Below are 27,849 nucleotides of genomic sequence, written 5' to 3' on the forward strand. Positions count from 1 at the left end.
GAACTAGGATTTGGACCCTAGTCTATATGACTCCTGAGTCTCGTTTCTTCATTTGAGTGTTTTTCAGTCACTGGAAACTGACTTTATTCTCTGGTTTCTCATTTTCTCTCTTATTCCTCCATTTTAGTTATCAGAATACGATGAGGGATGAGCTACGGTTGAGAGGTACAGGAAAGGAAGGAGTGACAGCAAGAAAGGGCATGTGGGATTTTTGAACTTGAAATTAGTGGGAACCAAAAGTGGAAGGGGAAGAAAGAGGAGAGGTTAGGATTAACCCCATGATTTTAAAGAACTGACAACACCCTTTAACTATTTAGATTTCTTTTAAAGGAGAAAAATTCTTACAAGTCACCTGTGTTATTATTTTTATTATAGCGTATTATTTAGGCACACCTCAGCATAAAACCAGGTATAACTTTTATTCAGCTATAAAACAAACAAAAATTTAGAAAACAAATATAAACTAAAAGTACTTCATTCCTTCATTCCTTTATTCATCCATTCAGCTAATGTTTAGCAGACAGTTACTATAAAGCCAGACACTGGGGGTACAGTAGCAAATAAGACAGTTAAAGCTCCCATAAAGTTGCATGCTAGTGAGGTGAAATTAGTACTAATGATATTTATTTAATACAAAGGAATGACATTTGGCTAAAACTAAATTTCTATTCATAACATGAATACAATTCTGACAGCTTTTGAGTTTGGCATAGCTATACTATACCACACATCCTGAGATGACTCAATTATCTGACCATTTGTCACTATTCATATTACTGCTAAATATCTCATAATACCAATTAGTTTCCATGAGGCGTAAACAACATTTATATTTAAATTCATTTGTTATTAGCCATGACAATTAATTGATAATTGACCCAATTATAATCCCAAGCATAAATATAGACCCTGAAGTCATGTGTTAGTTAAAGGTGTCATTAAGATGATGTTGAACAACTTGTGGTATTTAATATATTATCATATATATAAAATGCAAAATTAAGAAATATATTGTAGAGAATTCCAAGATCCATGGGAAAACATCCATAAAGCTTACTCTGAAAAATGTTGTAATGAATGATGCTTTCTATTTTCTTTCTCTCTGACTTTTAATAGATTCTGATCTCTTTGAAGACAGGGAACCACTGCTCTAGATCTGTATCCACAATACCTTTTATGTATGGTAGCACCAAGTAGATAAGTAGACATGGTTTTTGAGTGAATGAACAGAGGAAAGGCTGAATAAACTCTGGGTCCAAAATACATTTTAGTTTTCTGCAATTGAAATCTGCTCATCTGACCCTTGTAGACATAACTTTTCTATGCATTTCAAACATATAGCTGTAAATATACCAAGGCTATATTATTTTTCATTAAGATTATCTAATCTTGATGAAAGAACTTAGAGTTTGAGAAAGAAATGTCTTCATTATAATAGAACCCTTTAAATTCATCGATATTTTCCACCCATTTTTTTCCACCCATTTTTTATCCTCACGTACAGAGTTGAAATTGTGGTGTATGTACACATGCATCTCTTCCTTTACCATTACTTTATATACATTTTTAATGTTGATTAATAGTATATACCCCATATATATCATTTTAATATTTATCCTTATTTAAAAATTAAGGCATAATCATTATAGATAACTTAAAAATACAGATAAATAAAATAATAAACTATCACTAATATTCTACTATGAAGAGAAAACTGCTGTTATTTTCTTTTCTGGTGTACCCTTTCAGTCTTTTTCTAGTATATATATGTAGGTATATGTAGTGTATGTTCTTTTTTCAAAAATGAAAACCAATGATATATTCTTTTAGATATAGTATATTTAAAACTGCTAGGGATGTACTGGTGTGTTAAAAGCACAGGTAGGAGGTTAAAAGGAAACCTAAGATGTGTATTGACAACACACAGCTAAAATAACCACATTATACAGAGCTTTGAAGCACCTGCATTTTCTGGGAACTTGGGTGAGGAATGGTAAGAAAAAGTCTGGGGATCAGAAGTGACTACCTAAGCCAAAGCCCTAAGAACTGGAGTTAGAAGAGAAGCAGGATCTTGTTGCTAGGCAACCAGCATTCCAGGAAGAGACCTCCAGACAGCGCACCCGCTATTCTGCCCCCCAGCGTGACATGTGCTGAGTGTTTGTTTTGTGAGGATGGCTAGACTCCCTATGCACGTTGGCCTCCAAAGTCCGGCATGTGTCCTGCCCATAGAATATGCCCCTGACCTTCTCATCGCAGTCTGCAGCCCAGATGGAAAAGACAGACAGCTCTGGGACAGACCTTCAGTAAAGTCCCTATGGGCTTGCAGTGAAACTGTGCTGAGCAGGGTCTGTCAAGACCTGGCTGTCATTGACTTTTTCTATCAGTGGCTTCAGTGCCCTGGGGGTAGGGAGGCATCTAGACTCAGAGCATGAAAAGCCATAACTACAAGTCTTTTCAAGCATATTCAGGACTACAGGAGAAATGTTGGGGTAAGAGGAGGGGGAGGTGAACAAAGTCTATTCCATCTCCTCTGGGAGAAAACACTTATCAGATTCCTATAGAATTGGCAGTGTGACTTTTTTACTGAAACTGTTAAAAATGGCAAACTCTGGTTCTTTTACGAATATGACTAATCAGTGTCCCTAAAATGCAATGTTCTGGAGGACCTGACCACTCTACCATACAATTAATCATTTGCCTGACACCCAGGAGGTAACTTTTACCTTTTGTACTTTTTCTGAAGCACAAGAGAAAGAAACTACCAGTTACTGAACTCTTATGTATCTGCAATCTCCTAACCACAAGCCCAGTATCCAAAAATGTACTGAAAATAAAGTTTTCTTTCTTCTTCTTATTTAAAAGAAAAGCACAAACTTAGAGAAAAATTGCAAGAATAGTTCAATCAATCCTGTATACCTCTGATTAGCTCCATTAATTGATAGCAGTTTGCCATAATTACCTAGAAAATAAAAAGGGTCTCATAAGTTTTCAGCAAACTAGTTTGGCAATAAAACTTGATCTGAAATAACAGGTAGCTATATATAGTCTTTATTCACTCTACTATTGTGAGAATATGCATATATTTCATTGCAGAACTATTAATTATTTGATTATGGGGTGCCATCTTAGACTCTACAGGGATGTTAGGTCATATATGGTACATGCATCTTTGACCTTTCTAAAATCCATATAAGTTCTGAGTTCCAAAATACATCTGGCTGTAAGAATTATAGGTGGGGGATTATGAGCCTGTGCTATTTTCTAGATACTGTGCTGGACAACTGACTTTTTTTCCTGTCTTTAATCTTCATAACAATTCCATAGAGAAGTCATTATCTCCACTTTATAAGTTCAGAGACATTAAAGAACTCTCCCAATATCACATAGTAAGTGGTAGATGCAGAATTTAAACCTAGGTACACCAGGCTCTCTTTTAATTCTCACTATCCTTCTTGTGCCCATGAGAAAACCGAAGTTATGAGGTATCCCAAGGTTGCAATTGTAGATGTAGGGCCAGAGTAGAATCTATTGCCTGAGGGAACCAAAGAGGTCTGCTGCCTCCTCTGCTTTATGCCTTGGCAAGCTGTAGTCTTGTGTAGGTATCTAGATCTATCCCCAAATCAGAGATGGAGGCAGCAAAACGAAGGAGATAGATGTACATGCTGTCCTTCAAGCATCCCAGCTGTCTGCATGATGGATAACAACAAGGGCTTTGCTTTAGAAGACCTCCACGTTCATAGTCTTCCAATCTTGCTTTCAGGATTTACCAGCTGCATGTCCTTAGCAAGTCATTTAACCTCTCAAAGCTTTACTTTCTTTACCTCTAAAAGGAGATAGTAATTGTTCTTAAGTTACAGAATTGTTGTAAAAACTAAATTTGATAGCACAGTACTTATCGTATATGGTCAGCACTAATCAATGTGAGAAATTACCATTATCATATCATTCCCTATTTGCCCTGATACACTCCAGCAGTGCAAATGGTGTATGATTCTCACTGAAATCTGATTTTCATTCCCTCAAGTTCCTTTCCTTGTTTATGGTAATGTCTGTTTGCTACAGTAATGGTTGTTGATTGTAATGCTGACCAACTAATCTTCCCAACGTAACACTCACTCAGCGAAAGCTGCCCACTTTATCCTGGAACACCCATTGTTTATCTTTTTGCGTACTTAAGTCCTGCAAATATTTTAAGGCCCAATTTCAGTCTCGTGCTCACCATGAAACCTTCACAGATTTCTATAGCCCTCAGTAATGTTGCCATCGAACGCATTCCAAGAGCATTTGTTCTCTTTGCTACTGCCTGCCACTTAGACTGCATAACGTTATAGTATTTGCCTTGCCCTTTTAAATAGCTATGGAGATTAGGATCCATGTCTTTATATTTCTTTGTACCTTTATCAGCAATAGGTCATGATAGTTAGGACCCCATGAAAAGGTCTATAAATAAATATTGATGAGTTGAATATAAGAGCTTTTAATGGGTCTGGTAGTTTTCTCTTGAAAACTAAAATTTGAATTGGGACATTTGAGGCCTTAAGCCATGGATAGAAAATACAAGAAATATATATTACCCTTCTTCTCTCTCCCGTGGAAGATTTTAAAATTCAACTGTTTCACTCTCAAAATAAACCCAGCTGCATCTCAAAAGCTTTTCAGCTGTGGTCAAGGCAAGCTTGGCCAGTGGATCAAAACCAAAATACCGGATAATACATATTTGCTACTCATCACTTCTGCCTCCACCTTGAACACAGGAAGTGTAGAAGGATTTAGATGAAAGCAAAGCCAACCAAGATTAGTGCAAGTTCCTGGAAAAAGTGAAGCAGGGGAGGTCACTACAGATCTTAGAGAGAGATGGAGGATGGAAGCAAAATGAAAAAGGCCTTTTCTCCTGAAATAGCAAAAGAAGTAAAAATTAACAAAATAAATGAACAAGAGAAAGTCCTGTTTAATAATCAACCTGAAGTGAGCTGTCTCGGGGTAGAGGGGGAGAGAAAGAAAAGAACAATGTGAACAAATGAGAGAGCCCAAGTATTATTGTTGTTGTTATTCATAACATTATTCCCGAGAAACTTTCTTAACTCTCAGAAATAGTTTTTGAGGTAATGGATTGCTAAGGGGAGCTATGAATTGGTTAAATGCAGCTGGATAATTTGTGGCTACTAGATACAGCAGATGTAGTAGTCGTGCTAAGGAAACTTAGAGGAACAAATAAATCTCATATGTAGCCTAGGAGACAGTCTACTGTAGTGAAAAAACATAGGGTGTAGAGGCAGATAGACCTAGATTTGAATTCCTGTTCTACTGATCTCTAGAAATGCGACCATGGGCAAGTGACTTAACTATTTGAACTTCAGTTCTTCTATATATAAGGATCAAAGGGAGGTACTTGGTAAATTGTTATTACTGCTCTGTCTTAATAGAAAAATTCTTATTGAATGCCTATTCTCTTGATCTTGATTAAGTGAACTGGACTGGGTTAAGTGGATGTGTCTCCTCAAACTTGTGCATTAACATGATTTCACCGTTCGGAACTGACATAATCCACATCAGAAGAGGATACAGTTAATTGAGGCATCCCAGTTGTGATGGACTCCTTTTAGGCTTTTAATGAATTTTTTGCTATTTAAAATTTTTTCTGTAAATATGGATATAACCAGATGGTCAACGATAAAATTCAAATCCCAAGACTTCCCAATATCTATAGATGCCAGCATTTTCACTTGCATTATCACCTACCCAGTAAGTTTGAATTAAGAGTTTTACTTCTTCTAAGGGAGGCTGTTTTGCTTTTATTTTAAACTATAACCCTACATCCGGATGTTTCCAGTCTAATTCCTTGTAGAGCAATTTTTATGATTAACAAGTTAAAATTTTTTTTTCCAGCATGAACAGATGGTGCTTTTCAATGTCTTTTAAAAGGTTCTCTGTATCTCTTGCATAGCAGAACCTAAAATATGAATTGGACATTGTATAAGTGAAAATATATGGAAAAGGAAAAGTGACTTGTACAGTTTAGAGTCTACATCAACTCTTCTTCCTTCATGGAGATTTATCCTCTTCATTTTAGTAACATTCTTGGGATTGTTTCACATTGAAATCTGAGTGAGAATCTGAGCTTATCTACCTCTTAGACAGAAGCTTGAGATCACCTAAAGATGAATAGATTTATTTTTAAATTTTAATTTCATATAACCTGTACTTTACAATAAATGTTCCAAAATTATGCTTCAAGATGATTAATGTTGTACATTGATGATTGACCATATTTTACAAGATTGCATATAAAGACTAATGGACATAAATATATTCTACTAAACATTCTTTATTTTCCTCCCTTGAACGATGCATTTTCTATGTCTATAATTTATCGGTTCCCAACCAAGTGAACTGCTTAATTAAGGTGATGGCAAGTACTTGGCAAATGAAGTGGCTTGGCATCTTCCATGTTACACTGTTTTAGATGCATTCCCATGTTATACAGAGGATACGGAAATAAAAATAATTCCATGAGTTGTGGGTGTGGTCCATTCAAATCTTTTCTGACAATGGCACTAAGAGATGTTTGAGGGTAATCATGGGCATTGTCCTCTGTGTTTTCTAAGGCAGGCACAGGGTCTGGAATCTCCCTTTAATAAAAGTAACTTCTAACCATCTTCCTTCTTTTTCCTTCACGTTTGCTAGCTATAAGAGATTGGTATAGAAAAATGCATGACAGAAAAAAATCTTTTTGTTTCTTCTCTAATTTTGATAGTCAACAAGTACATATTTTTCCTGTATTATAAAATTGTAAGCCCCCAGAATGCCTGGGAAATTTGAAAGTAGTCCTAGAAAATATCTTGGTTATGGGGCAGGGGAGGAGGCAGTTCATGGATGACAAAAAAATTTTGCACACCAGCAGCTAACCCCAGTTTGTAGTTCAACATCACCCATTCTTCCAAACCTTTCTTGACCTCCCCAGTTTAAGCTGATGCCTCCTTTCCTCTGAAACTTTTCTAAGGGATTTATATGTTTGTGAGTCTCTCTTTTTCTCCAGACTGTAAGCCCCATGGGAATAAGATCCCTATATTACAAATCTTTAAATCTCCTGAACCAACACAGTACCTAGTGAATAGTAGGCACTTAATAAACATTTGTGAAGTTGATGTAATTGAATTTTCAAGTGGAGTATCTTTCCTTGTATTTGTTGAATATCATTGAGTCTTTCTGCCTGTGCTTAAGTTTCCTCCCTGGTAATGACTTGAAAACCCATTTAGTCCTTCTAGCCACTGGAGCATTAAATCCTTCCGTGGAAGGCATTGTATCCTAAAAGGGTTGATATTATGGTGGTGATGGGTTTCATTGCTAATAGCAGGAGCTACATATAATGAGTACCTGCTGTGGGTCAGACATTGTGCTACACATTTATTCTTTGACATGGGTAGTTTTTACTTCCATTTTACAGATAGAGAAAGTGAGGGTTTAAGGAACTAAGCAATTTGCCTAACCTCACAGAGCCAGCAATATGCAGAGCCAAGAATTAAAGTCAATTCTGTCTGACTATGATTTCCGTGACATTAAACATTATTGTTCAAGTGCCTTCACACTGTGTCTGCCTTTGTACATGCCAGGAAATCATTAGATGCTAACAAAAATCTGGTTCATTAAGTTTTCTGAATACTTGTGAAGCTTTTCAAAGTCATTTCTGATAAAATCTTTTCACTGTAGTATGCAAACAGCTTTTGCCAGAGTGCTGGTCTCTGTGAGGTTGATGAATATGCTTTCCATTTTATCATCTTGATTTGAAATTGACAATAACAAATAACGGTAGTTAGCATCAGAATAAAACCTTCTTAAAGCAGCATTCACATCATCTTCCACCTTGTATTGAGTAATTTAAACACTATTACTGAAAATTAATCTAAAGTTAGTGTCTAGTCAGGTAAAGGTTTCTTGATCAAGGTTACATTGAATGGCTATCCTTTGCTGACATTGCTTTTGAATTTTCTTAGGACTTCAAAGCTAAATTGCTAAATAGCTCTGAGGATGCTTGTACATAATTTTATAATTTCCCTTTTATTTCCTTTTTATTTAATCCAAGTATTGTATCACCCTTTTTTTTTGCCTTCTATTGATAAATTAGAATTTAATGCTTGCTTAGAGACCTTACTTTTTTTTCACTTCAAACAAGTCCATCACTCCAAGACCTAATAGCCTAAAGATAAAATGGTTCAATCTTAACCAGAAAATGCCTAACTGAGATAACTCTGTAACACCAGACTATGAGGCCACTTGAAATTAAAATCATTTTTTCCTTTTTTCCCCCTCAAAAATTGTCTACAGCAATGGAACTGTTTCTTTGATAAGTAATAAAGTGAATATTCTGGTGTGTGTTTTGATTTGGGGGGGAAAAAGTCTAATATGCATATAGCATCTGTGTAAATAGCTTAGAATCCTCTATGTCCTCTATGTGCCATGATACTGATAACGAAGTAGTTAAATACTCCTCTTTGGGCTTAGAGGTGCCAAGCTAATATATAATGTTTTGCCACAAGAAATCTCATGGTACCCATGTTTCTGCACAATTTACAATTTCCTGCCAAAAGGAATTAAAATGCCACAGAACACAAGTTCTACAGAGTGAATGCAGATCCAGACATAGAGCATTCAGGTTAGAGACACAGAGCATTTTAGCATCATTCAGTTCCTGCTTACATTCTGCTCAAAGTAATAAAGGAAACAAAGCCTCAGAAGAAATCTACTGATAAGAACTCAGACACTTAAATGAATGGCATCTTGAATAAGACTATGATTTAAATAAGCTCTTTGATGTAAGAAGTGAACATTTTAGCACTGATGGTTTAGGCCAAGAATTTGAACCACCAGAGATTTTCCTCCGACCACAACAGGTTAAGGTATATCATCAGTAATTAGCGAGCAGAGAAATGGAGGCGTGGAGGCTGATAAGTGAATAGTAAATGCTCTTTGTAAGTTCTGTATATATTTTATTCCCATCCTACCCCTAGGCTCTTCATGACATTTTTTTTTCCTTAGGTTCCATATATATGTGTTAGCATACAGTATTTGTTTTTCTCCTTCTGACTTACTTCACTCTGTATGACAGTCTCTAGGTCCATCCACCTCACTACAAATAACTCAGTTTTGTTCCTTTTTATGGCTGAGTAATATTCCATTGTATATATGTGCCACATCTTCTTTATCCATTCATCTGTTGATGGACACTTAGGTTGCTTCCATGTCCTGGCTATTGTAAATAGAGCTGCAATGAACAATTTGGTACATGATTCTTTTTGAATTATAGTTTTCTCAGGGTATATGCCCAGTAGTGGGATTGCTGGGTTGTATGGTAGTTCTATTTGTAGTTTTTTAAGGAACCTCCATACTGTTCTCCATAGTGGCTGTATCAATTCATATTCCCACCAACAGTGCAAGAGGGTTCCCTTTTCTCTACACCCTCTCCAGCATTTATTGTTTCTAGATTTTTTGATGATGGCCATTCTGACTGGTGTGAGATGATATCTCAAGCATGACCTTGATGATATGGGGAGGGGGAAGGGTAAGCTGTGACGAAGTGAGAGAGTGGCATAGACATATATACACTACCAAACGTAGGGTGGATAGCTAGTGGGAAGCAGCTGCATAGCACAGGGAGATCAGCTAGGTGGTTTGTGACCACCTAGAGGTGTGGGATAGGGAGGGCGGGAGGGAGGGAGACACAAGAGGGAAGAGATATGGGCACAGATATATATGTATAACTGATTCACTTTGTTGTAAAGCAGAAACTAACACACCATTGTAAAGCAATTATACTCCAATAAAGATGTTAAAAAAAAAAGTTCTGTATATAGTTCTCCTTTAGGAGTGTGGATTTAGTCATCTTCAACAAAACTTTTTGTCATTCTAAGAAAGCCTTGAATTAAAGAACTTTTGTGAATTCTGTTGAAGATTTACACCTCAACTGAGTTGACTCAGTCAGGATTCTGATACCCAGACAGGACAAATCCAGGCACAGCCGTATTCTTTGTTTCCTTGAAGATTTTTTACCGTAAGGAAGGTTCATTATCATGTTTAAGGACATCAGGATGAGAGTAGTAACAGTTTCATTTAATTTCAAGGGTTGTAATCATTCTTTAAGAGTCAGTGAGAAGGTCTGTAAAGCAGCCAACATCCTAGAAGGACAACTCTAATGTTAAAACAATAACCACAGTAGAAATAGCAGAAATTTTAAATATGTATTTTGAAAACAGCATTTACGAGGAATAAAAGATGGAGTATGTGTCACATTTTGGAAACTTTAAGTGATCCTAGATGGCATTTTGGACTATCCCTGTCCAGGATATTGTTAAAAGCAATCAGAATTATAGACCTTTAGTCTTTGTGCCACCTCCAGCTGCTTACTTTATTTCTTTTTACCATTTGCCTTCCTGATTTCTCCACTGAGCATCATTAACACTGTTTCACAGTCTGTCCTGCACAGTGGTTCACAGCTGGGGACAGTGTCACCCCCAGGTGCCTTTTAAAAGTGTTTGGTCACGTTTTTTTGTGTGTGTTGCAATGCCTGGGGGAAAGCTATTGACATTTAGAGGGAAGAGGCCAGGGATGCTAAGAATCCAGCAAAGTATGAGACAACATGCACAATTATCTGCCCAGAATGTCTGCAGCATCCCCATTAAGAAACAGTGGACCTCTTGAATTGGCACCCCAGTTTTGGGTTGACTGAACTGGTTCTTGCCTTTGGAGCAGGTTATTTATTCTGGATTCTTACAGTGTGCTTCAGGCCCATGTCAATGATTGGGGCTGTTATCTCCCTCATTTGGCTTCAGCTTGAGAGGGGAGGGATATCTGGCAAAGAGAAATTCAGGAAATGCGCTTGTCTTGGTGTACCCCATTCCCTTCTGCTGGGAAGCTGACACTGAGAACTCAGCTTTAGGCAGATTTACAGATACCTGTTTGCTGAGATGCCTCCAGCTACACAAGTGAACACTCACACAACTGGTGCAGAAAATGAATGTCAGTATCATTTCTTTTTATTACACTGCCTCCAAACAGAAGGGAATGTGCAAAACATCAGTGTTGGCTGAAGCTGTGGGAGAGAATGTTGCCTAAGGTGCTTAGAATGCAATGTTTGTGTAAAGGAAGGTATAGAGAAAATATTTCTGACTGATGTATGAAATGGCTATTTGATTTTTTCATAAAGAATTAAGTCACTTCTAGGAGGTGAGGAGGTTTGGAAATAAAGTATCTAAGTGATGGTTCAAGGTATAGCAGGAAAGAATATAGAAAAGGAAAATTCTGAAGCTATGGGGGATGGAAGAGGTAAAGAAGAAAGGAGGGAGAAAGTGACAGAAGTGGCAACCAGATTGTACATCTGTCAGTTAATTAAGGATTTGAAGTCTATCGTCACATCCTGATCTACTTTGGGAAACTCTGGTTATCATTCATCTTATTTTAGGTTAAAAAAGTAAGAAAGAGAAACCGAATAAAAAGCATATTCAGTTTTCATTCATTCCATAAAAATATAGTTTTGATATGGTCTAATTCTATGTACAAAGTCTCTCAGATCAGTATTTTTAAAAAATTCATTAAAAGGTTTTGATGTAAGCAAATCTGATGTAAAACTATTACAAACCCAGCATCACATACTATTATCTAGATTTTTATTAAAACAATGTCTACAAATAAGAACCTCCGGAACCAAAGACATGCCAAATATCTGAAATCGTGTCTATAATTACCTCCAGAAATGATTTGACGTAGTAAAATACAGGAAAAGAAAATGGAGCAATTTCCTTTTAACCTCCTCAATTGGATTTTTTTAAAGTGAAGTTCTGAAGGTCTTGGAAGTGAATAACAGTGAATTTATTTGAGTTTTTAACACTGTATTTTGGAATGTTTTCAAAACCAAGCCTTGTCACCTATTGTCAGGAGGAGATAATAGGAAGCTTTAGCAAATGTCAAGGCAAAGGTCGTATCTGGTACCTTCATCTCCAGGTCTGATCTACAGGCACTTTCTAATTTTTCTTTTCCCTAACTTACTTGTGCCCTAACACCTCTAGGATAGTTTGAAGATATGATGACAAATTACATACTTCAAGTGGTTGCAGTATGCTACAATGCTATTTTTGATGTGTTCTCATATTCCTTATACTGTTATTTACAATTACTTCTGGCCCACCAAATGTAAGCTCCATTAGATTTTTATCTCTGCAGCTTTAGTATCTAGAAATGTACATTGCCTTAATAGTAGGTACTCAAGAAATGTTATTTAATAACTGAATAAATTAATAATTCATTTTCTTTAAATATTTCACACAGTAAGTCTAGAGATAGTAAATTATTGAGTTTGGGCCATACTGAACTTTTATGTGGACTCTCCTCAAAGTCAGCCAATGCTAGTGCGTCAGGTCTTCTGAACACTCTTAAATATTATGGGGAAAAACGGATAAAATTTAAAATTTTAACTATGCCAGTGACCTTAGTTTCTTAAATGTTCCTCTTTGGAATAAAGGAATGTCATAAAGTACTTATTACATGGAAATAGGGTTTATATCATACTGATCATTTGTTCAATAAATCATCATCTATATGATAAGCATGTGCAAGGCAATACACTTATCCTTGAATAGTTTTATATTTATGCAAGAGGGAAAGGTAGAAATATACCTTCCAGAAAATTCAGGATGAAGCATCCATGTCTCAGGCTATTTCAGCCCTAAACTCGTGCACCATTTAATTTGCTGGGCAGATTGCTGACTGACATAGAGAGGGGTTCTGAAATAAGTTACCAGGATGGCTGGATCCTTTAATGTCTAAGTGTTTCAATAAGGATTCCCAGTTGGAAGTGACTGATGTTTTGAGTGAGCTCTCAGTTCCATTGAAGGCTGCCTCTGTCTAATAGACAGGGGCAAGCCAATTCTGCCTTCCACTGCCTTTTTCCTGCTTTTTTCCTTAGTCATGCTTGGGGTTCTCCTTGTGATTGGGCAGCCTCATAGTGATTTCTGTCTACCATTAAGTATTTGCCCTCTCTCTCGTGAGCTGTTGCCTCTCCATTCATTCTCATCTACTATGACTACTGCATTATCTTTGTCCCAAGTGATTCATAGTATGACGCTTGTGCTTTAAAAAAAAAAACACTTCATAGAACTCTTCTTATTTTCAGTGTGCTTGTTAAAAGCCTTTGAAGTTTGTTACTTTCCTAGGATGTCACTGATTTGGAATTTTTCTAGAAACATCTGTTAGTATAAATTATGCTAGATTGGGTTTTTGTCCATTTGAGTACCAGAATTCACTGCCACATGAAAGAAGTTGGAATTAGAAGCTTGATATCATTCATACTTGAAATGAAATGTATTTTTTACGTATTTTCATTCTAAACCCAAGCATATTTTGAAATAGATTTAATACTTTGTAATAAATGGACAGTAACATATAAAATATTCTGAAGCATGGTCATGGTCTCATAGGGATCATCAATAAATAATAATATTGACCATTGAAACTCCCAGCTCTTTAACCCAATACTTTTGCTTCACACAAATAGACTTCCTGTTTTCCATAATCCCCAAACCATGTTGTCCTTCCCTAATTAGGTTGAAAATGTACCTTGGCCCTCACCCTGCCTCTTGACATCTTTATAATTAGAACATACACACGCATATACACGCCACACACAAGGTCAGCTTTGCACCCAAGAGACTTCACTAACCACTGTGTCTTAAATGCTTGAGCTTAATTGACCTTATAACCTATTGTCCTGTGATATAATACTATCTTGAGCTATCAATAAGTTTTGAATTCCTAGAAGCCAAGTGTTATCTTATTCTTCTTAATTGTCTAAAGTGTCAAATATTTCATGGGGTTTTGGCACTTAGTAAATTTTTGGTAATTTTTTAAGCATCTAATTGAACCGGATATTTCATCCTGTTTGTGAGGCAGTAGGTGTTTTACGGAGTCATTAAAGGAGCAGCCTCTTTGCTGATTGACCTATGGCCATTGTGGTGACTGACAGAGACCCAGAGGAGCCTGGAGCTGTCACAGCTAGTTGCTGAGAACCTAGAAAAAACAGATGTACAGCCCAGTCCAAAGGATCACAGACATTTCACAACTGCAGTTTTATGGAGGGTTCATTCTTATTACTTTGTGGGGAGCTCCACATGCATGCTGGTTAGCAGAGAAGAGCTAGCAATTCATACTTTACAAATGTACAAATCCAGTCTCAAAACCATACACTGATTTTGCCTTCAATCTCTGGACAAACTTTGCTGTTCTACTAAGGGACAAATATCAGGGTTTAGCATGGTGAACCCATCCTTGAAAAAGAAGGGAGTCAATGGAAAAAACAGGATCATCACTGTCTTCCTCCAATTCTCTGTAGAAAATGTTGACCTATAGCTGATTTGTTATATTTTCCCTTTGAAAAGATTTTTTTCATTTCCATGATGACTAGATACAATTTATTTCTTATTAGCCAACATAATGAGCTGGCAGCTTGCTATGTTAAAAAGAGCTGCTTATAATGTCAGCTCTGTATTCTTGGGCAAGTTGCTTAATTTCTGTCATCTTCAGGGACTTCATCTGAAGTGTACGAAGTTTTGGAAAACATCAAGGAGTAAGAAAAGATGAATTGCAAGTGAAAGGAGAGGGCATTATGACTATTCTACTTTCATTGAAGTCCATTTGTTCCTCTTTTAGATCCTTTCAGAGTCCTTCTCTATTCTCTTTTGTCTTCTCTGTTAGTATTTATATTGGTGAGGCAAGGGACAAGTTCTTTCTCAAACACTGCTGTAGTTCCATTTTCCCATACAGTATCTGGCATATAAATAAATACATAAATATAAATACATATAAAATAATGTTTGTATAAAGTATACAGTTACTTTACTTTCCAGCTGTCCTCACAGAGATAGCTTCCTATTTTGGTCCATATCCTTTTTATAAAACCTCATCAAAAAAGGTATCCCCTTTCAGAATCCTTTAATTTCACTGATAGCCTCATGTCCCTAATGGCATAACAATCTTTTAATTTTAAACAAACAAAGAAACTTGGCAGTGGTGGTTGGGTTGTTGAAACCAAGAATTTTCATCAGGGCTCTTATTCCTAGGAAAAGTGACAGAAGAGACTAGGGTTTAGCTTTGCTAGGGTTTTTAAAATAGATCTTTATTGGAGTATAATTACTTCACAATACTGTGTTAGTTTCTGTTGTACAACAATGCGAATCAGCCATATGCATACACATGTCCCCATATCCCCTCTCTCTTGAGCCTCCCTTCCAGACTCCCTATCCTACCCCTCTAGGTGGTCACAAAGCACCGAGCCGATCTCCCTGTGCTATGCTGCTGCTTCCTACCAGCCAACTATTTTACATTCAGTAGTATATATATGTTGATGCTACTTTCACTTCACCCCAGCTTCGCCCTCCCACCCATGTCCTCAAGTCCATTTTCTATGTCTACCTCTTTATTCCTGCCCTGCAACTAGGTTCATCAGTACCTTTTTTTTTTTTTAGATTCCATATGTATGTGTTAGCATATGGTGTTTGTTTTTCTCCTTCTGACTTACTTCACTCTGTATGACAGAGTCTAGGTCCATCCACCTCACTACAAATAACTCAATTTCATTTCTTTTTATGGCTGAGTAATATTCCATTGTATACAGGTGCCACATCTTCTTTATCCATTCATCTGTTGATGGACATTTAGGTTGCTGCCATGTCCTGGCTATTGTAAATAGTGCTGCAATGAACATTGTGGTACATGTCTGTTTTTGAATTATGGTTTTCTCAGGGTATATGCCCAGTAGTGGGATTGGTGGGACATATGGTAGTTCTATTTTTATTTTTTTTAAGGAACTCCATACTGTTTTCCATAGTGGCTGTATCAATTTACATTCCCACCAACAGTGCAGGAGGGCTCCCTTTTTTCCACACCCTCTCCAGCATCTATTGTTTCTAGATTTTTTGATGATGGCCATTCTGACTGGTGTGAGGTGATACCTCATTGTAGTTTTGATTTGCATTTCTCTACTAATTAGTGATGCTGAGCATCTTTTCATTTCCATATTTTCACTTGTGCTTTGACATTTCCTTTGAGCTTATATATAAGCTCATTAAGGTAAAGGGTAGTGTCTTTGAGATTTAATAATCATGAAAATATTACTCAGCCCCAAGTCCTGTGGACATAATTATACCATTGGCTATCCCATAAAGTTGTAAGATGATCTGATAACCTTATTCAGATGAGGAGCAGTTGGCTTATCCATAACATTGTTAGGATTCAGGTTATTCTTTTCAGAAAAGATGGTTAAGGAGCCCAAAGGCTGGGTATTGTTCAATTAACCTCAACATACTGTTTGAAAATTCTATGAAAAAAAGCAGGGATGTTATAGCTTTACTGAGGATGAGGAAATTCCTGAGTTATGACCAGGAGTGAGTAACCTTTTCTCCAGTCTCTTCAGGAAATCTTTGTTTTCTCATGCAGAAATGGTATAAGTGATGCAGGATTATATGGCTTTCCATGCTTACAGTTCTAATTTGATTGTCCTTTCAGGGCTTTGGTAAATGTGGTAGTTTACTAATGCTGCTGTGATGTATTACCACAAACTTCATGGTTTAAAACAATACAAACTTATTATCTTAAATTTCCTGAGAAAAGAAGTCAGAAACAAGTCTTATAGGAATAAAAATCAATGATAGCCAAGCTGCATTCCTTCCGGAGGTTCCAGGAGAGACTGTATTCAGCTTCAAGAGGGCACTTGCATTCCTTGGTTGGTGGTTCCTTCCTCTGCAATCAAAATGCACTACACCAATTTCTGTTTCCATCATCACATCCCTTTTCTGATTCTGACCCTCCTGTCTCCTTCTTGTACTTCTGATTACATTGGACTCACCTGGATAATCCAAGATAATGAGCACTTTCCCATCTCAAGCTCCTTAACTTAATCATATCTGCAAAGTCCCTTTTGCCATGTAAAGTAATATATTTAAAGGTTCTGGGGATTAGTACATGGATGTCTTTGCCAGGGGCAGAAGGGGTGGCATTATATTCTATTTACCACAGTGAAATAGATCTAAGTGCATACTTCTAAAAATGCCAGTCAGACAAGATTTAAGTCTAGAAACAAAAGTTACAGTGTGTCTTTTTCTCTTAGTGCTTCACTTAAGGTCTTGGTTTTCCCACATAAAATGCCATCTATATATTGCAGCTGCTTATCATCAGTCTCTTTAATTAAGCACCTATCTTTACTCAAATGTGAAAGATAATCATTTGTTAGATCTCTGATCTAATGGAAATTACCTTGTGACACTGTAAAGAGAGTAAGTTTGTTTAAAAATGTAAGACTATGCATTTCATACTTAACAAATGAAATTCTGGCTTATTCTAGCTGACTAAAAAGCAATAAAAATTAGGGGGAACCAAATATAATCTAACAACCTCCGAGGTACAACCTAAGTATTATCTATTTTATGAAATCGTTGCTGACCTTGCTAGGTAGAACTAGGCACTGCTTCCTCTTCCCCTTTGCTGTGATAGCATCATGTGCATAATTTTTTATAGCATTTACCACATTCATATATTGATCTGTTTACATGACTGTCTCCAAACTACCTGTAAGAGCCTCAAGGGCAAGCACTCCGTTCTGTTTTTCTTAGTACTAATACCACCTAGAAGGGTATCTGACACATAGCTGGTGTTTTACTGATGCATTTTAAGGGAATGTGTTCCTTTGAAGGTCTGTTTAACATCTCTTTGCTAGCTGTCTTACAACATTGACTGAGGAGCACAGTGATGAGACTGGTTCAAATAGATGAATCAATAGAAATTTACTTCCATCCCTGGGAAAGCAAATCTGAGTACATACTCCTACTAATGATGGGTCAGTGGCATTACTTCTCAGCACAAAGCACCTTCCAAATCATTATTAGGCGCACAGTACAGATTCAAGAGTATAAAGACAAGTAAGTATGCTTTCAGAGGAGTAAGATAGGGTATAAGCATTTTAGTGAAAATTTAAAATCCTGCGTTAACTGAGTAGAAATTAGATCTAAACAAACAATTGTAAATACAAAGTTCTACAGCTAGGCTTAGGGCATGTGAATCTAATACATTCTCTTTATCCTACCAGGAATGTTTAAACTCAACCATATTCCCTTTCAATCTGCTTTTATGCAAATTAAAAAATAACATTTAAAATTTTTAAAGCTTTATTAAGGTATAATTGATATACATAAGTTGCACATCTTTAATGTATGCATTTTGATGAATTTGGGTATTTGCATACAATATCACCACAATCAAGGTACTAAGCATATCCATAACCTCCAAAATTGTTCTTTTGTTTGTGTGTGTGTGTGTGTTTGTTTTGTGGTGAGAACACTTAACATGAAATCTATCCTTTCAACATATTTTAAAGTGCGCAGTACCATACTGTTGTACTCCACAACTTACTCATCTTGCATAACTGAAACTAGTACTCATTTAGCAATAACTTTCCATTTCCCCCTTCCAAACTCCCTGGCAACCACCATTCTATTGTCTACTTCTATGAGTCTGACAATTTTAGATCCCTAATACAAGTGGAATCATGCAGTATTTGTCCTTGTGTGACCGTCTTATTTCATCCAGCACAGCGTCTTATAGGTTCATCTATGTTGTGGCACATGGCAGAATTTCCTTCTTTTTTAAGGCTGAATGATACTCCATTGTATGTATATACTACATTTTCTTTACCTATTCATTTGTTGATGGACATTGGGTTGTTTACATATTTTGGCTATTGTGAAATGGTAAGGGTGAAATGAATATGAGGGTGCAGGTACCTCTTGCAGATCCTGATTTTGTTTCTACTTAATATCTGCCCTCACCACTTTGGTTATTTAGCAACTGTCTCATAATTTCATCAAGCTTCACAATAGCTTCCTAGAGGTTTGAACATACAAAAAAGATTTTAAAATTTGTTACCGGTAGTGATCCTTGAACTTCCAGAATCTGGGTAACAGAGTGTGAAGGTCTCTTAGGCACTCTATTTTTTTTTTCCAGTGGTAGTTTTTTAATATATCAGTTTTTCATACATCAAGAGAGTGGCTTGGTCCCATTCAAATGGTACTCCTTTAGCTGTTTTATTCTTTTTATTTTGGTTTTGTTTTTCAGATCAATAGATTTTTTTTCTTCAAATTGAAGGAGTTGAATGTAGAATGTGAACTTTAAAGCCAAGCTTTGGAGTTTACACCGCCTTCCATGATTATTTTTAAATTTTAAATTTTTTAATTTTTTAACATCTTTATTAGAGTATAATTGCTTTACAATGGTGTGTCAGTTTCTGCTTTATAACAAAGTGAATCAGTTATACATATACATATGTCCCCATATCTCTTCCCTCTTGCATCTCCCTCCCTCCCACCCTCCCTATTCCACCCCTCTAGGTGGTCACAAAGCACCGAGCTGATCTCCCTGTGCTATGCGGCTGCTTCCCACTAGCTATCTAATTTACGTTTGGTAGGGTATCTATGTCTGTGCCACTCTCACTTTGTCCCAGCTTACCCTTCCACCTCCCCATATCCTCAAGTCCATTCTCTAGTAGGTCTACATCTTTATTCCCGTTTTGCCCCTAGGTTCTTCTGACCATTTTCTCTCTTTTTTTTTTTTTTTTTTTTTTGTAGATTCCATATATATGTGTTAGCATACGGTATTTGTTTTTCTCCTTCTGACTTACTTCATTCTGTATGACAGTCTCTAGGTCCATCCACCTCACTACAAATAACTCAGTTTTGTTCCTTTTTATGGCTGAGTAATATTCCATTGTATATATGTGCCACATCTTCTTTATCCATTCATTTGTTGATGGACACTTAGGTTGCTTCCATGTCCTGGCTATTGTAAGTAGAGCTGCAATGAACATTTTGGTACATGACTCTTTTTGAATTATAGTTTTCTCAGGGTATATGCCCAGTACTGGGATTGCTGGGTCATATGGTAGTCCTATTTGTAGTTTTTTAAGGAACCTCCATACTGTTCTCCATAGTGGTTGTATCAATTTACACTCCCACCAATAGTGCAAGAGGGTTCCCTTTTCTCCACACCCTCTCCAGCATTTATTATTTGTAGATTTTTTGATGATGGCCATTCTGACCGGTGTGAGATGATATCTCATTGTAGTTTTGATTTGCATTTCTCTAATGATTAATGATGTTGAGTATTCTTTCATATATTTGTTGGCAATCTGTATATCTTCTTTGGAGAAATGTCTGTTTAGGTCTCCTGCCCATTTTTGGATTGGGTTGTTTGTTTTTTTGATATTGAGCTGCATGAGTTGCTCGTTTGTTTTGGAGATTAATCATCCTTTGTCAGTTGTTCATTTGCAAATATTTTCTCCCATTCTGAGGGTTGTCTTTTGGTCTTGTTTATGGTTTCCTTTGCTGTGCAAAAGCTTTTAAGTTTCATTAGGTCCCATTTGTTTATTTTTGTTTTTATTTCCAGTTCTCTAGGAGGTGGGTCAAAAAGGATCTTGCTGTGATTTATGGCATAGAGTGTTCTGCCTATGTTTTCCTCTAAGAGTTTGATGGTGTCTGGCCTTACATTTAGGTCTTTAATCCATTTTGAGTTTATTTTTGTGTATGGTGTTAGAGAGTGTTCTAATTTCATTCTTTTACATGTAGCTGTCCAGTTTTCCCAGCACCACTTATTGAAGAGGCTGTCTTTTCTCCACTGTATATTCTTGCCTCGTTTATCAAAGATTAGGTGACCATATGTGCGTAGGTTTATCTCTGGGCTTTCTATCCTGTTCCATTGATCTATATTTCTGTTTTTGTGCCAGTACCATACTGTCTTGATTACTGTAGCTTTGTAGTATAGTCTGAAGTCAGGGAGCCTGATTCCTCCAGCTCTGTTTTTCTTTCTCAAGATTGCTTTGGCTATTCGGGGTCTTCTGTGTTTCCATACAAATTGTGAAATTTTTTGTTCTAGTTCTGAGGCACTCTATTTTTAATGGCTCTCCAGACTACCCTGGCAGTTGCTTTCTAGGGGTCCTGAGAATACCACAGTCAGTGATTTCCTTTACTGATTCAGCATCAGAATTACTTGTGGTGCTTTATAAAAACAAGAATCTAGGAACCCGTCTGAAATCCTTATGTGAGAAGTCTGGAGAGGGGTCTGATTAGTTTTCTAATGAACTTAGAATAGTTTTTCCTCATAATAGATTCTAAAGAAATATTAGTTTACTTTCTCTTTTTGTTTGTTTGATTTTTTTTTCTTTGTGAACTCAGGTCTGGAAGGTGTACTAGGCTCTTTTGTCAGGGGAATGTTTTCCCCTGAAGGAAAAAGAGTGATATTAACAATCTGAGCTTATAACATTTCTATTTTGTCACATTAATAATAGGAAGGGTCAAGAGAGTTACTATTATGAGGTAGGGATATATGCATATTTATATTAATATATAAATGTGTATGTTATAAACACATGGTAATGACTATGTAAATAGGCACAGAGATACACATATACTTATTTATCTATACAGCATTTCACTTCATCATTGTCAACAACTATTGTGAATTTCTTGGGGAGTGATTCAGATGTGATCAACAGTAATGATAGTCAAATAGACATTTTTCTCTTAAGGCAAAAAAAAGGCATTCTTATGTTATTCTCTCATAACCTACTAGTATAGAGGAAAAGGAACTGTAACAGGCCTATTCTGAAAGTTACTTGGAATATCTTAGGCTTTTCTTTCTCTAGGTCACTTTTTAAAGTTCTTGTTGAGAAGAAAATGAGAGGAACAGATTTTTCCATTTTAACCTCTGACCTCTCTGACTGTTCTCAACCTGCTTTAGAGGTTCCTCTTTTTCTACCTACCCCTAAAATATTTCTGTTCCCAGGTATTGATAAACTCCATCCATTCTCCTTGGATGATGTAATTTATTCATATTATGCTTGAAACAGTGTTACTGACTCACAGATCTAAATGTAAACCTTGATGGCATATATGCACCCCATACTTTACATGTATACAATTGTCCTTAATATATTTCCATCAAAATCTGCTCTATTTCCTGTATTTCTCAGCTCTGTGTATTATACTTTTATGTCTTCAATTACCCAAGCAATAAATCAGGAAACCTTCCTACCTACCCTCCTCCTGCTCCTTGTCTCCCACATCCACGTCCCATTTATTCTACTTGCTTACTTAAGGAGGTAGAAACTAGCTGTTCCCTTCTCTCCTGTTCCTCCCCTGTTGCCTGGGTTTACACTCACAGCAGCTCATATGGAAATACCACAATAGTATCTTTAAGATTCTCCCTGCCTCCTGGTTTACAATCTATCCTCTCTATTGCTGAGAGTGATCTTCCTGAAACTTCAGTCTAATCATTAGATTCTCCTGGACTCTCCACAAAAGCTTCAATTAACTTCCATCGTTCCTAGCATAAAGTCTCAAACTCCTTAATTGGACATATGAAACCCTATAGGTTTTGGGTTCTTTCTTTATATGCCTTCAGATTTATATTTTTTCTCAATATTCACTGAACCTAAAGCTATAGATATTCTAAACTCTGCGCATCCTCAAGTACATGGTGCTGTTTCATATCCTCACACCTCTGTGCATCACCCTGGCTCCCTTAGCTTGCAGTCCCTGTCCTGCCTCTTCCTGGTCATCTGAGGGGCACTTTCTCATCTTCCAGAATCACTTCATGGCCACCTTCTCCATGGAGCCTTACATAAGACCTATCCTCCAGCAGAATTGAGTAGTTCCATCTTTGTACTGACACCTGTGCCACAGTGTCACTATCACATATAGTGATAGACTAAGTGGGTAGAGTGGAAGTGCTATATGTAATCAAGTCTTGGTTTTCTGGTTAGGTAAATGATTCTTTCTTTTTGAACGTCCTGATCTGGAGCTATGTATCCCCACCAGCATTTTTCCCAAAATACATTTTCTACCAAACTGCAGGGAATATTCCAAAATATTCTGAGTACCCTGCTTTAGGAAAAACCTGAAATTTCAAATTCACAAAATAGATAAATTAGTGGCTGGTTATTTAGGTTTGTTACCAAACACTGACTCCATGCCTGCTTGGTACCTCTCATGCCAAGTGTTGGTGCTGGGCACCAGAGTTCAAAAGTTGGGAGCACACAGTCCCTCCCCTTGGAGAGTATAGTCTAGAAAAAAGAAAAGGAGAAATTTGTTATACGAAATGATTTGTTACAGGGCTTATCTTAGCAGCGATGTTATCAGGAGGTTTTTAAGTATCTTTTCATTTATATAGCATCTTTTCTGCATGCTTTTGGTTATATGTCAGCTTCTTAAAGTGTGTCATACTTATAGCTTCCATAGAAGCACTATTCCAAATTCAGGAAGGAGCTTTGTTCCCCATTTTGATTATGTAAGTTTCAAGCTTTCAGAGTTTGCCAGAGCCGCACTGATTTCAAAAATGGCATTAAACAGAACTATCTTAACTCAACCTTGTCAACTTTTCTGTGACACATGAAGGCACTAAAAGGCTCAGCCATCATATCCAGCTATGTTAGGTGCTGCTCACTGCATCTGAAATCCTAAAATTAGGGCAAGCCTCTTAGTGAGCAGGAGGCAGCACTGCAGGCACCACAGGTTACTCACTAGCCATCACCTAATGGCTATTTCCATCCTATGAAGCCTAAGAGAGAAATAAGAATGTATCCATGACTTATAAGTCCAATTCTGTACAGCATGCACTATGGACAGATCAGCTCTGAGCTAGGTGCAGAGAAATCGTGATCTCACAGCAGCTATAACAAAGTGGAAACCTAAATGTATAGTTCTGCTTTTCCCTGCTCTTAGTTGATGGCATTTCTCACAGATATCCAAAGTTTTCCATATCCCATCATTTAGGGGATATTAACCAAATGCTGGCTTAGCATCTTAGTTCAGTCACAGTTATCAAGGCCTGGTCCCCAGATCTAGAATCTGAAAGAGCACAGTATTGCCAGGTATGACCCTATTCAATTACCCAGTAATCAGTTGCTCCCACTATATGCCAGGCACTTAGCTAGTAAATGACCTTTGTAGCCATTTCCTCTCTGAGATATTGGCCACCTCCCTGAGCTCCTTTCTGAGATCCTTTTCGTGAATGAGCCATACAAGTCTATGTGGGAGGCCTATGTCCCCCTGACCCACCACTGTGCTGAGCCTGATACATCCCTGCTTTTTCAAGTGTCTGTAACTTTGACACACTCCTTGATTCCCCTCCCAAGTCCTCCTCCTCCTAGCCTAGGGGAGTTTTAGTCATGGAGGTAGGAAGCTTTGGCATTTCTTACCCTGTGTTCTTCCAAATCTACAGGGAGTTCTTTCTGTTTCTCTAGCTGAGAGAGAGACTTTTAAAACATAAAAGCCAAAAATTGAATCCTTGTTTGTTTGTTTGTTTTGGTGTCATCCCTTAACTTGAGGCAAGGAATATAGAGTGACCTGGCTGACTGAACGGAGCAAAGGACAAGGAATATTAAAAAATACATATGTTCTAAAAAGCTTATTCATTTATTTAAAATATTTTTCTACCCTTGCAAATTGCTTGGTGAGCCTAGGATCCGAACAAGAGAAGATTTGATAGCCTTGTTAGATATTCTGTCTAGACCAGGAACAAACTTAATAGAAAGAACCTCCCCATTTTGTGCAAGCCTAGCAAACCTTCAGTAACATGATAGTCACGTGCCTCTCTTCCATAATCATTATTGGGCAAGGGTCTTACAACTTTTTCTGCATTTACTCCCTTGCTCTTGATGCATCCCTTGCATTTTAAAGATTTTTCAATGCCAGAGACTTCTTGTGGCCCATATTAGTCCAAGGACACCTATCTCTCTTTGTTTAAGTAGTGATAGCATTACTACTTTGTGCTTATCATGTTTCTCTAATTCCCTGTGCTTTGAGTCCTCTATAAATGTTGACTTTGTTCAGGCATCTTCTTTGTTTTGATAATATGGGTGTTTTTTAACCCTAGCAACCAAAGGCAAACTGGAGACAGAAAATCTGGCTTATAAAAAGCATGGTGAATATTTGGTTCCACATGTCTTCCAAAACTTGAATCTTGGAGCTCAAACGTAACTTACCTAACATTCCTTAGGTAGTAAGTGAAAATAGCTCTCCCAGCTCCCCATGGCTCACACTCTGCTACGAGCTAAAGGAGCCCCTATTTCCTACTCCTGGTTAAACCTCAAAGACTAGCAGAGAAGTAACTTCAAACACCTCCAGTGTGTGTTCGAGATGGAGTTCGCGAATTCTCTGAAACTGCAGATGATAGACGTAAAGGTAGATTTTGGTGGAAGGTAGATTTTGTTTCTATATGTGTCTGTCACTACATGGTGACTCCCTTGAGGGCAGGAAGTGAATACTATTCATCTTTGAATTCCTACCTCCTAACTAGAAACAAGGTGTCTGACAACAGGGTGTACAATTCAATATTTGCTTAGCTAGGTTGAGCTCAATCGATGTATATCCTTAAAAACATTATTCATTTATTCACCAAATCTTTACTGAATACCTGTTATGTAATAAATGTGTTAGGGACTAGGGATCCTAGGAGAGCCCAGGTATGGCCCCTGACTTTAAAATTTTATAATCGAAAGAGGTAGATATTGTGCAGTGAAAAGAACGTTAACTTTTGAGTCAAGACTTGAACTCTTTTTCTGCCACTTATCAGCTAGGTCACATTGGACTTGTAACTCAATCTGTCTGGGTCCCAGTTTCTTCACTTAAAAAAAATGGTGTAATAACTGCTTCATAGGATTTTAATGAAAATTAAATGAGACCATATGAGATAAATTTTATCTATAATTGTTATAATCTGTCCTCCCTCCTAGTCCTTCATCACTACCCTGTAAATAAACAGAGCAAGAAACAGATTTCACTCACCCAGATGAGAAGAGTATGGTTCAGTGAAGTTGAGTGATCCAGGCTCATACAGCCAGTAAGTGGCAAGACAAGACTCCAAGCGGCATCTGTGAAATCGTAGAGATTTCCATTCCCAGGAGTCTGATTCTACGATGAAAATCAGTGAGCTTCCTTCAGTGTAATCTTGCTCATACCAGTCGTATTTTCCAAGTGAAGACTTACTCCAAGCCTTTTTGCATGACAGACTGAGAATCTTTTTGGTCTTGTCTTGGTCTCCTTCCATGGGTTTGTGGTCTTTTTTGTATGGTTCTGAAAGGACAGATATATACTTGGTCAGGCTCAGGTTCTAGTAGAAGATCACCTTGACTTTGATGATGACAGCTCCTGTTGTCAGTGTGCCCAGAAGACTAGAGCAGAGGGGGCTCCCACAGAGGGAGCACAGAACAGACAAGTCTCACATGGAGTTGATTGAAATTTGAGATTACTCAGACTTCCATCATTCACAACCTCTACAGAAAATGGATTGTTAGAAGGAATAGTATCTTGCTTAATCATTCCCTAACCTTTTGATCCTCTTCCCTGTTGATAATCACTGCTTAGCATATTTCTTACTGCTGAGAAAGTGGGCAGGCAGCTACTGCAGCCTGTAGCAGATTCTAAGGGTGCGTCTTGGAGGGTTGGCAAAGGATACCTTGTGAAGCTGAGGATTTTTTAAAAATGTGTTTCACCCTGGAGAGTCTGAGCAATCAGTCCTGGACTTTTCTTCTCTAAACTGTTTATGCTTATGAAGGAAATCATTTAATCAAAGTGTGAGGGTGGATTTTTTTCTAAGCATTTTTGGCTTCGGTGGGTACTTTACATATATGTTATAGGAGCTTTTCAAACTGATTTGGTGGCTTTGTTCTATGCAGCCTGTCCATACTAATCGTGCTGCTAGGATGCTTTTGTCAAATAATATAGGCTAACATTTTCCTATTAATTTAAAATTGATAATGCTTACCACTTTCAAAAAGCTACGGTCGATTTTGTGGTTATTTGGCTACATTTGGAACTTTGGATGATTGAAATCTGCCATTTTCTCTTAGATATTTAGTGTCCAGACTCCCTCCCGCAAGAGGGCCACTCTGACTCACGGACTCATACAACCTAAGATAGGTACGGCAGAAATGCATTCATGGGCTCTGCATGCCCAGATATGGGGTGTAGTGAAAGGATTTCTTCTCGGTTATAAATATATCTTTCAAGGTCACCCCTCCCTTTCAACAGATATCCTAGAACTGAGAAGAAAATAGGTTTCATTTCAAGTGCCAACTCTGACCAATTGATAGAGGGCCTTATCGAAATCTCTACTGGGAAGGATTCTGAGGCTGTATCCATACTTCCTAGAGATGAATGCCTTGATTTATTAGCAGCATGTGCCAATGGATGCAGCAAGAGTCAGGGGTGGTCACACTCTGGCCATCGTCTGTGTTGGGCTGTAAAGTTTTATATTAAATGCAGTTGCTTCACAGGAGTAATAGAGAAGAGAGAGTCTAGCCTCTGTCAAGCCCTTTTTTTTTTTTTTTTTTTTTTTTGCGGTACGCGGGCCTCTCACTGCTGTGGCCTCTCCCGTTGCGGAGCACAGGCTCCGGACGCGCAGGCCCAGCGGCCACGGCCCACGGGCCCAGCCACTCCGCGGCACGCGGGATCCTCCCGGACCGGGGCGCGAACTCGTGTCCCCTGCATCAGCAGGCGGACTCTCAACCACTGCACCACCAGGGAAGCCCTGTCAAGCCCTTTTAAAAGACCTTTAGGAAGTTTTTCCTTAGAGTAGTCCAAATGTGGTTTATTAATCTGCCCTGGAAGATTATTTCTATGTATAAATAATTCACTCCATTCACTCCCCAATATATTGAATTTTCCAATCCCCACGCCTTTGCTTAAACCCTGTTCTTTTTTTCTCTACTTGGGAAAATTCTTCTCACTGTTCATGGGCTGCCTTAAATACTATCTCCTCTTCTGT

General features: G+C 37.6%; 1 protein-coding gene across 23 annotated transcripts in view; it reads left to right on the top strand.

Moving 5' to 3' along the window:
- Window positions 1-27,849, top strand: part of DLG2 (discs large MAGUK scaffold protein 2) — a 2,077,851-nt gene that overhangs the window by 712,722 nt on the left and 1,337,280 nt on the right. The window lies entirely within an intron of this gene.

The sequence above is a fragment of the Kogia breviceps genome, chromosome 7 (genome assembly GCF_026419965.1).
Source record: "Kogia breviceps isolate mKogBre1 chromosome 7, mKogBre1 haplotype 1, whole genome shotgun sequence".
NCBI classification, from domain to species: domain Eukaryota; kingdom Metazoa; phylum Chordata; class Mammalia; order Artiodactyla; family Physeteridae; genus Kogia; species Kogia breviceps.